At 37.0% G+C, this 11,386-nt stretch overlaps 1 pseudogene; it reads left to right on the top strand.

The window, feature by feature from the left end:
• Positions 1–5,830: 5,830 nt before the first annotated feature.
• On the top strand, positions 5,831–5,984 carry LOC119625590 (small nucleolar RNA U3; annotated as a pseudogene).
• The last annotated feature ends 5,402 nt before the right edge of the window (positions 5,985–11,386 follow it).

The following is an 11,386-nucleotide window of genomic DNA, read 5'->3' as shown; positions in this document are numbered from 1 at the left end:
AAGGGAGAATTTTAAAATATCAGTTATCAACTGTGTTATTCTCTGGCTTTGTTTTTTACTTATTATTATGATTATTATTTATTATTTTTGAGAAAGAGTTTCGCTCTTGTTGCCCAGGCTGGAGTACAATAGTGCGATCTCAGCTCACTGCAACCTCCACCTCCTGGGTTCAAGCAATTCTCATGCCTCAGCCTTCCGAGTAGCTGGGATTACAGGCACCCGACCATGTCCGGTTAAATTTTTGTTTTTTTAGTAGGGATGGGGTTTCACCATGTCGTCCAGGCTGGTCTCAAACTCCTGACCTTAGGGGATCCACCCACCTTGGCCTCTCAAAGTGCTGGGATTTCAGGTGTGAGCCACTACACCTGGCCAATTTTTTAAATCTTTTTTTGAGACAGAGTCTCGCTCTATCACCCAAGCTGGAGTGCAGCAGTGCAATCTTAGTTCACTGCAACCTCCGCCTCCTGAATTCAAGTGATTCTCTGGCCTCAGCCCCATGAATAGCTGGGATTACAGGCACATGCCACCATGCCCGGCTCCTTTTTGTATTTTTAGTAGAGATGGGGTTTCACCATGTTGGCCAGGCTGGTCTTGAACTCCTGTCCTCAAGTGATTAGTCTGCCTTGGCCTCCCAAAATGCTGGGATTATAGGCGTGAGTCACTACACCTGGCCTATCGCTTAAAATATTTTTATAGTTAATAAAAGAACAATTTGAGGGGAATGGGGAGATGTTGGTAGAAAGCATCAGTTAGAATGGATAAGTTCTGGAGGTTTATTGTAGAACATGGCGATTATAGTTCATAATAGTAATGTATACTTGAACATTGCTAAGAAATTAGATCTTAAATGTTCCATCACACACACACGCACACACAAAGATAAAAGTAGGTGAGGTGATGGATATGGAAATCAGCTTGATATAATCATTTTAGAATGCATATATATCTCTCTCTCTAAACATTATGTTGTACATTGTAAATATATAAAATTTTTATTTGTCAATTGTACCCTAATAAAACAAGTGGGGGGAAAAGAGGAACAACTGACTACCTTTCGTTCAAGCTGTTTTCTAGAAACCAGGAATAAATTTCCTGCTTTCTATGAAGTTTGAGTCAGTGACACCATACGGATGCTCTTTTTACAGACAACTCAGTAAAACAGTAGCTCACCTACCTGAAATAATAAACTAGTACTTCAATTATAAAGATTCTGAACAGATTAAATTAATCTTACAAAAGCCACACAAGACAGGTCATAGAGTGATAGACATGTTCCTTCAGTCCTTGGTGTCTGTACACTCATGATTCATATATCATTCTAACATTTTTTCCTGATACAGTTATTGAGTCCAAAGTCCTCTTCATACAAAGGAGGAAATATTTTACTTCTAATATGCTTCCTGGTTAAGATTAAGAAGAAAAAATTAAACTCCTAGTCATTAGGAGAGAACCATAAACTATAAAATGCTACAGTAGGTTGAAAACAGTTGTCTGGAGTCATTTTGCAAAAAGGAAAAACATCCCACTTGATTCTTTGTCTTGAAGTCATTCTTATATTAGAATTATTTTAGTTAGTCCATTTTTGTTGTTTTTGAGAGAGAGTCTCCCTCTGTCACCCAGGCTGGAGTACAATGGTACAATCTCGACTCACTGCAACTTCCACCTGTCAGGTTCAAGCGATTCTCCTGCCTCGGCTTCCCAAGTAGCTGGGATTACAGGCATATGCCACCACGCCTGGCTAATTTTTGTATTTCTAGTAGAGATGGGGTTTCAACATGTTGGCCATGCTGGTCTCGAACTCCTGACCTAAAGCAATCCACCTACCTCGGCTTCCTAAAGTGCTGGTATTACAGGCATAAGCCACCGCGCCTGGTCTTATTTTAGAATTATTAATAACCGAAGCTCAAAAGTGGTCCTGAATCATTTTGAAGAAAAAGTGCTGTTATCAATATGCCCTCTTTAAGAAGGTAGAAAATTGTGTAATATATGTAAGAATGATTTCTGGCCAGGCGCGGTGGTTCACACCTGTAATCCCAGCACTTTGGGAGGCCAAGGAAGGTGGATCACCTGAGGTTAGAAGTTCAAAACCAGCCTGGCCAACATGGTGAAACCCTGTCTCTACTAAAAATTACAAAAATTAGCCGGGCATGGTGGTGGGAGCATGTAGTCCCAGCTACTTAGGAGGCTGAGGCAGAGAGAATTGCTTGAACCCGGGTGTCGGAAGTTGCAGTGAGCTGAGATCGTGCCACTGCACTCCAGCCTGGGTGACTCTGTCTCAGAAATAAATAAATAAACAAATAAATAATAAATCAAGTATTTCATTTATTAAAATACCTGCATTTATGATTGTACCTTAGTCTATTGAACTTTAGTAAGATAGAGATTTAGTCCATTGGTTGACAGTAAATTATATATATAAAATATTATATATAATTTATATATTATATATTATATATATAAACTTAAATGTGTGTGGTACTGTTATTTTATTAGGCAAGATGATAGCTATATTGTGTCAAAATAAGGTGCACCCCACAGCATTACTATACAGAATAGGGTCACTATGATGAATGGACTTCAAATACAGGGGCAAATAAAATGTATGCCTTTCACTTATTTATAAAAAACTTACAATAAAGGAGAATCAAGAGACCATAAAAAGATGATGCACCATTGGCAATTTTACAGGTATCTTCTTTTCCTTAGCATCATATCAATTGGTCCATTGTTATTCAAATCATATTCAAATAGTCCAAAAATGTCAGTTTAGGATTGGAAACAATTAAAGGATGGGTACATATCAGATGAAGTTTTCAGCATTATAATTAAATGAAGGCAATATTTGTCATATGGAACAAAGGAACTGTCTAGTAATAAAATTTACACCAACTTCTAAACAATGAACTTACGCGTGCATGCTATTTGGTGATTCCTTGATAACATATCTAAGTATGAAGTTAGGTGCATTAAGCTAACAAAGGAAAAAAGCTTATTTATAACAGCACTGTAGGCAGAGGTCTTTCAAAGTGCAAAGATACCATCTTCCCTTCCCAGGGAGCAATTGCTTTGCACAGATGCTCTACAAATATCAAGCACGAGGAACCTGGGTTTTAATTACAAAGTAAAATATCATTTCAAAATTGCATAATTGGTGGTTGCCTTTTGCAATGCAATGAACATAAGGGAACCTGACATTAAATGTTTGATGTGTTGCCATGACATTTTCTTAAATTTTATTTTATGCTGCTTTTAAGCTGCAAACTATGTTAAATTTGAATTCTTTAAAGGGTGGGTTAACAGAATTATACAGTCAAAAAACCTAGCTCTGATGTTGGAATGCCTATGTTCACAAATTGTACAGTTCAGATTTTAGAAAAAAAGTAAATATAGAAGTAAAGACATAATGGGGTCTTTGTGTTCTCCTTACAGTAGTGACATGTTTTCCTGGAGATAGAGGCCATTTAGTCAGGGAGGGATGTCTCTAGCTTTCCCTTTGAGAAAAGGGAAAAATAATAGAATGAGGAAAATACAGTGGCAGTCAGTGCCCACCACATTTGAATGTTCAGGCCATTGGAATTGAGAGAAAAATGTCACAGACACTGTGTGGTTACAAAGATGCTGGAAGGAACAGTGGTAGGACTGGTGTTGCTCTAGTTTTCTCTATTCCAGAAAATGTCTTCAACCATTATATATATACTGTTTGCCCGGTATGCACTAGAGTATATACTATTTGCTCAGCAGGGTTTGACTTCAAGAAGTCATCTATTCTATCTGTAAGAGCAAAGGACAATTAGATGTGGAATATTTTTCCTCATAGTAATGTAGTGAAACAATATAAATAAATATATGTATTTATTTTAATTGAATTTAATTTTATTTAGAGACAAGGTCTTGCTCTGTCACCCAGGTTGGAGTGCGGTGGCACAATCGTGTCTCACTGTAGCCTCAGCCTCCAGCGCCCGATTGATTCTCCCACCTCAGCCTCCTGAGTACTGAGACTATAGGCACCTGCCACCATGCCTGGCTGATTTTTGTACTATTTTTGTAGAGACAGTGTCTTACTATGTTGTCTGGCTGGTCTCAAACTCCTGGACTCAAGCAATCTGCCTGCCTTTGTCTCCCAAAGTGCTGAGATTACAGGCATGAACCAACATGTCCGGCCCTATATATATATAAAAATATATATCTTTAATATTTTTATATAATATATATAAATATATATCTTTAATACTTATATATAATATATATTTAATATTTATATATATTATATAATATATATTTAATATTTATATATATTATATATAATATATATAAATAAATTAGAGATGAGGTCTCACTATGTTTCTCAGACTGATCCTGAACTTCTGGGCTTTAGTGATCCTCTAGCCTGGGCCCTCCAAGGTGCTGGGATTACTGGCATGAGCCACCATGCTTGGTTGAAAATAAATGATGAATGAGGAAAATAGAAAGCCTTGGGTTGCTAAACCATTTATTCTCTTTTAAGACACCTACTAACTCATACAGGAAGATGCCTTCTTGGGTGGATACCACATATTTTGAATGCTTCCCCACTTTTGACTGCTTAATGTTCATATTGATATAAGCATTGTCAGGAAGGCTGAGAATGAAATTGAGCCCAAGGAAGTGGTTCACAGCCCTGCACAGGTAGCATCCCCGTATTTTACTAAACATTAGCATATCTTACTCAGTTACATTTTGGGGTCAGTTCCTCTGCCCCAAATGGACATTTTTTGTTTGTTTCAATGTCATTACTGAAATGTCATTATTGTCAAATAACAGAAGTAGGGCCACCTATATACACAAACAACCTGTATTTCTGGTATTTTCCTTCATTTTAGAAACATGCATAAAAATCATTGTAAGCAGAGAAAGACCAAGACTCACTAGACTAATGACAGAAGCTCAAGGCCGACACTCAAATTTTCCCTTCTTTCCTTTAAAATGATGATTTCATTACGAATTTAAAATATCAAATTATTTCTGTTAACATTACTGATAATACTACTTGCCTTTATGAAGCAATACATACGCAAGATATTGATGAAGAAGCACTTCTGTTAACTGTTCTATAGGAAGTTGAAAGACTTTCTCCCACAGTTGTTCAGCTTGAGGGCTAGAACTCCAGAACTACCTTCTATTTCAGGGTTCTTTTTGTCTGTTGCCATGAAAACATTTAGCCTGTCTCCATACAAACATTCCCATTTTATATGCCCTTTTTAAATATGATGCTTTAGATACGAAAGTGCACCCAAATCAGGCCCATTATGACATGCATAGAGGTTGGATTAGTATGGAGGCTTCTAATTCAGCCAAACGATTCTTCTTTTTAAAATTATGGCACTGTTTTTATTAGGTTGATCACCAGAATAATTGATTTGATTTTGTGTATAAGCTGCTTGAAGGAACGCTGCAGATGGACAATTTTAAATACTATAGGCTGGGCGCAGCATCTCGTGCCTGCAATCCCAGTATTTGAGAGGTGGAGGCCAGAGGATCACTTGAGGCCAGGAGTTTGAGACCAGATTGGGCAACAGAGCAAGACCTCATCTCTACAAAAAATTTTAAAAAATATATGTGTATATATATATATAGCTGGGTATGGTGGCATACGCCTGTAGTCCCAGCTACTTGGGATGCTGAGGTGAAAGGATCACTTGAGCCAGGGAGGTTGAGGCTGCAGTAAGCCATGATTGTACCACTGCAGTCTGACCTGGGTGACAGAGCAAGATCCTGCCTCAAGTGGTCTACATCTATTTTCCAAGAGTGATTGCTGATTCAGTGAAAAATCTATGCTTTAAAAGATGTATCAAAGACTATACTTCCCAGCATCATTCCTATGGTTCATTACTAGAAAAGCTTCTCCAACAGTGTAGAGCACTAGAAGCCAGAAGGAGGAGGTGCAGAGTTCTCTCTTTAGTGTGAAGCCAGCTTTGCTCTTTGGAAAGGAATGCAGTCTGAGTGATTCCATTTTTAATTTAAGAATTTTTTTCTTAAAAAAATACAACAAAGAGAATCAAAACACCAGGTTAATAACGTGGTGAAGATTCTGAGAGTTGTAGGAGATGTTGTAATAATCCTAGTTATATTTCTTTCTCATATAAAAATGAAGAAACAGGATTTGTTTTATCAACTCTATAGAAGATTTGTTTAATCTCTTATAGAGAGTAGATATATATTTTTACAATTGGGATTAAAATATTATTTTCAATAATTGGCAGGCTTAATTTGTACTAGAAAGCTAAATTTAGGCCTTAGATAAGTGTAGTGAGTATATTCTGCTTAGTGTATATTTATGCAGATTTTTGAAAAGTGGTAAGTTGTAGTGCCTTGGTTCAAGGCACTGAAACATGTAAGCAGAAAATCTCATTTTCAGAAATTAAAAAGAAAACTAAGGAGAAAAATCAGTTTATAAAAAGACCACATCAGTTCAAAATGAAGTGAAAATAACAGATATAATAGACTTTGATGTTCACAGAATATACTTATGGGAATTATGAACCAATTTTATTTCCTGTTCTTTATAATAGATTAACAATATATATAGACTTTTACTTTTAATTCCTTATTCATGGTTCTTGGCACATAGTTTAAAATATTTGCTGTTTTTTAAGTAAAAGAATGAATGACACTATATTGGAGAATAATTCAATCTAGTTTTATTGGTATGATTTAGGCTCACATCTGATTTGCTCTATAGCAGTCATATTATTATATAATTTATCAGCAATAAATGATCATGATTATATATGGGTTCACATTCATAAAACATACATAATATAAAAACCCAGATTATTTCACTTGAAATGATTTTCAAAGGTTCAGTACAGAACAAATGCTTTTCACCTCTAAAACATCCAACACAGGTGAAAATAATACATTGAAGTTAGTGAGTGAATAGCAGTTATTTCGTAGATGATCATGAGTGGGGTTGATACAGAGATTTTAAAAATCTATTGTCTTGTTTTTAAGTTTCACACCAGTAACCCATGTATGCACTTTAACTCCAACAGCTAAATGTTTGGGAATGAGTCCTTATTTATTTCCTTCAGTTCTGCCTAGAATGTTCTTTCCTTCCCTTCTGCCTATCCAAACCCTCAGAACCAATCTAAAATATCACCATCTACAGCCCTGTTTCCATGAGACCTTTAAAATTCTAACCCCAGCACAGTGTTACAACCTTCACTGAGCCCCAGTGTTATTATTATACCTTCTTATATCACTTTGTATATTCTGCCTTTTTACCTGTGTCATTCACCAAACGCTATTATAAGCTGCTTATAACTATTAGTTTTGAGTGATATTCTTACATTCTACTATTTTTAGCAATGTTTTGCATATAACAATTACTTAATAAATATTTGCTGACCTGGGTCAACAGCTGCCTTCCTGCCAATCACAAGATACCATTCAGAATTTTCTTACTGTTGGGAGCTAGTCATCTGTTTGTTGACCTCTTCCTGCTCCACAATAATAAAAATACAGTCTAATAAAGATATTGAGCTCACCTCAGAGCTTTGCTAAGAACTTCAAAAAATTATATGCAATAGCTAACATTTATTCATATTTTACTATGTGTCAGACATATCAAGGTCACTGTGCTAAGGCTTTTGTACTAAGACTTGTATAATCATGATCTCATTTATGTCTCAGAATAATAATTTTGTGTAATAATAGTTTTACCCCTATTGAGATCTTAGAATTATTAAATAACCTGCTTAATGCTACTGAACTCGCTAATGGCAAAGCAAAGACTTAAACCCATGCACATAACTACTAATTCTATTGTGTCTCTTCAAGTGCCCAAAGCCAGTCAAGAAGCAAGAAAAACTGAGTTCTGGAGTTCTGAGTGCATGATTGAGCAAGTGGTTCATATTGGCCCCTTGATGCTTATTAATTCAATTTATTTATTTCAGACAGAAGTCTTACTATCTTGCCTAGCTGATCTTGAACTCTTGGGCTCAAGTGATCCTTCCAACCCAGCCTTCCAAGTAGCTGGGACTGACTACAGGCTTGCACCACTGCATCGTGTGATGCTTTTTTTTTTTTTTTTTTTCTAACCGAATATTGTAAATCCAGTAACATATCTGAAATATTAGGTACATAGAATATTTGCAGAAGTATTAAGTCAGCCATCTAAACAGGGTATTTATCAAAACATAATACCTTAAGTTGAATTTTAGTTTAAGAATTTGTTTCCTTCCATCCTGGTTAACACGGTGAAAACCCGTCTCTACCAAAAATACGAAAAAATTAGCCGGGCGTGGTGGCGGGCGCCTGTAGTCCCAGCTACTCTGGAGGCTGAGGCAGGAGAGTGGCATGAACCTGGGAGGCGGAGCTTGCAGTGAGCCGAGATCACTCCACTGCACTCCAGTCTGGGCGAGGAGCGAGACTCGGTCTCAAAAAAAAAAAAAAAAAAAAAAAAAAAAAGGAATTTGTTTCCTTTATATAAAGTGCTATAAATTACAAAGCATTTTCATATATATTATATCTCATTATATTCTTACAACCATTAGGTCACTGGCTATATATTATCTGGCTTTACTGCACAGGTAGGTAACTTTTATCAAATCACACAGTAAGTAAATGTCTAAGAATTAGCTTTTTATTACACTTTTCTGACTCCAGGACATGGTAGCACGTATTAATAGCTCAACATGTAATGTGCATTTATAAGCAAGATTCCACAAAATTTAGACATACAAGTTTACTTTTTATGTATTTATCTACTTATTTTTGAGACAGAGTTTCACTCTTGTTGCCCAGGCTGGAGTGCAATGGCATGATCTCAGCTCACTGCAACCTCCATCTGCCTCCTGGGTTCAAGTGATTCTCCTGCCTCAGCCTCCCGAGTAGCTGGGATTACAGGCACCCGCCACAATGCCCACAATTCCCACAATGCCCAGCTAACTGTTGTATTTTTAGTAGAGACAGGGTTTGGTCGTGTTGGTCAGGCTGATCTCAAACTCCTGACCTCAGGTAATCCACCCGCCTCAGCCTCCTAAAGTGCTGGGATTACAGAGGTGAGCTACCGCACCTGGCCCTATAATTTATTATCAATCATCCAAATCAGGACCCCTTGAGAATGGCAATACCAAACTAACTGAGAAGCTGGAAAACAAGCATCAATTGGGATGAGCTTAGACAAACTGGAATATGTGATTCTGTAATTTTAGTGGCACCTATCATGTGCTAGGTCTTACTCTAAGAACTTTACATGAATTAATTCAATGAATTTTTTTTATTTTTTTTAATTTTTAGATGGAGTCTTGCTCTGTCGCCCAGGCTGGAGTACAGTGGCATGATCTTGGCTCACTGCAATCTCTGCCTCCTAGGTTCAAGCAATTCTCCTGCCTCAGCCTTCTGAGTAGCTGAGATTATAGATACCCGCTGCCACAACTAGCTAATTTTTGTATTTTTATTAGAGACGGGGTTTCACCATGTTGGCCAAGCTAGTTTTGAACTCCTGACCTCAGGTGATCCACCCACTTCGGCCTCCCAAAGTACTGGGATTACAGGCATGAAGCCACTGCACCCGGCCTCAATTAATGCTTATGAAGTAGGAATTACACTCATTTTTCAGATGAGCTTTTTTGTGAGATGTCCCAGACCACATGGCATTTGTGGATTCTTTCCAATGCACTTTGCTGTCTTCAATCTCTTTGCTTAACTAATACAGGGAAAGGGAAAGCAAAGGCCAAGAAGATAAGGATTTGGATAATGGCAGGCAATGATTATCAGAATTTAGTGGATGAAAAAGTTATCTAGCTGTTTTCCAATGCCAGTATCAGCATAGAAGTTCGTGGGAAGCCATCACAATTTTATACCAAGGAAGTATAAATAACATATCTAACAATCTTACTAATTACCCTTTTTCTGTTGCATGCTTACACACTTTAGATTTTGATGTACTTAGTGCTCTTGGAAAACTATTTGAAGATCTGTGAACAATTACCTAGGTAGAGCCATTAGCAGATAACTTGTGGATGTTTCTAGGTGAATTGAGGCAACCGATTGGGATTAATATACTAGGTTTCAACCTGAGATCCATCCCAATTTCACTGCAGAAAGATCTCAGGCTGGCCCTGACTCTGCTAAGGCTAAAGTTTGTTTGTGTTTTCTAAGTGGGTGTCATCTGTGTGAAGTCCTGAACCATGTCTTTAAGTACATTCTTTTCTTCTCTGCTCTATCCTCTGAGTTTGTTGAGAGAAGATTGTTGGCATTCCACTTCACTTGTCAAGCTGCATAGGAAAGACTGGAGATCTACAAGTGAAAGGAAATATTTCAACAAACAATGCCTGGTGCTTACAATCTGATCACTTTACAAACAAATGGATGCTTTCTCTATTGTGCAAATGACCTCATCATGGAAAGTAGATTAAGCTCAGCATCACTCTACTCAGAGCTATCTTCCAACACTTCTCATAATCCTCTGCCTATTCTTCTACTCCATTGTTCCCTAAAACAACAGAGAAAACTCTGAACAACAATGTTCATTTGAGTATTTTAAAGAATGGGTAAATATTTATACCTTCAAATAGTTAAATGTAAATAATGTTTTTGTTAAGTGTGGTAAGTTACATTCACAACTACCTTATAAAACAACCTCTATTTTGGGCAGGTATTATTCTTGGACCTCTTTCATGACTTATTTTATTCTTACAATATTCTGGGCAGCACTACTTTTTCCATTTTATACATAACAAAATCAAGGGTAAAAGAGATTACATAACTCACTCAAGGTCAACAGTAAATTCTTCAAGAAATAAATATGTTGCCTTGGTTGCTACCAATTTTTTTTAAATTGTCAAAAAAGGTACAAGAATATTTGTAATGCTCTTTATTATTTTTGTGCACTTAATATGCCAATCATTATGTTAAATTATTTTAATACATGTTTGTAGTTTAGTTTTACCATAACTTTAGGAAAAATTCACTATTATCTTCATTTTACAGATGAGAAAAAGATGGTTACATAATTTATCCAGAGTGATCAAGAAATAGTAGAACTGGAATTCAAACCTAAGTCTGTCTGACAGCAAAGAAATCTTCATTATACTAAATTATTATTATTATTATTATTATTATTATTATTTGAGACAGAGTCTCGCTCTCTTGCCCAGGCTGAAGTGCAATGGCACGATCACAGCTCACTGCAACCTCCACCTCCCAGGTTCAAGCGATTCTTCTGCCTCAGCTTCCCGAGTAGCTGGGATTACAGATGTGTGCCACCATGCCTGGCTAATTTTGGTATTTCTAGTAGAGACAGGGTTTCACCATGTTGACCAGACTGGTTTGAACTCCTGACTTCAAGTGATCTGCCCACCTCGGCCTCCCAAAGTGGTGGAATTGCAGGCTTGAGCTCCCA

The sequence above is a fragment of the Chlorocebus sabaeus genome, chromosome 13, assembly GCF_047675955.1.
Source record: "Chlorocebus sabaeus isolate Y175 chromosome 13, mChlSab1.0.hap1, whole genome shotgun sequence".
Classification (NCBI taxonomy): domain Eukaryota; kingdom Metazoa; phylum Chordata; class Mammalia; order Primates; family Cercopithecidae; genus Chlorocebus; species Chlorocebus sabaeus.
Note: the sequence above shows the minus strand (reverse complement) of the source record. Positions and strands in the feature narration are given on the sequence as shown.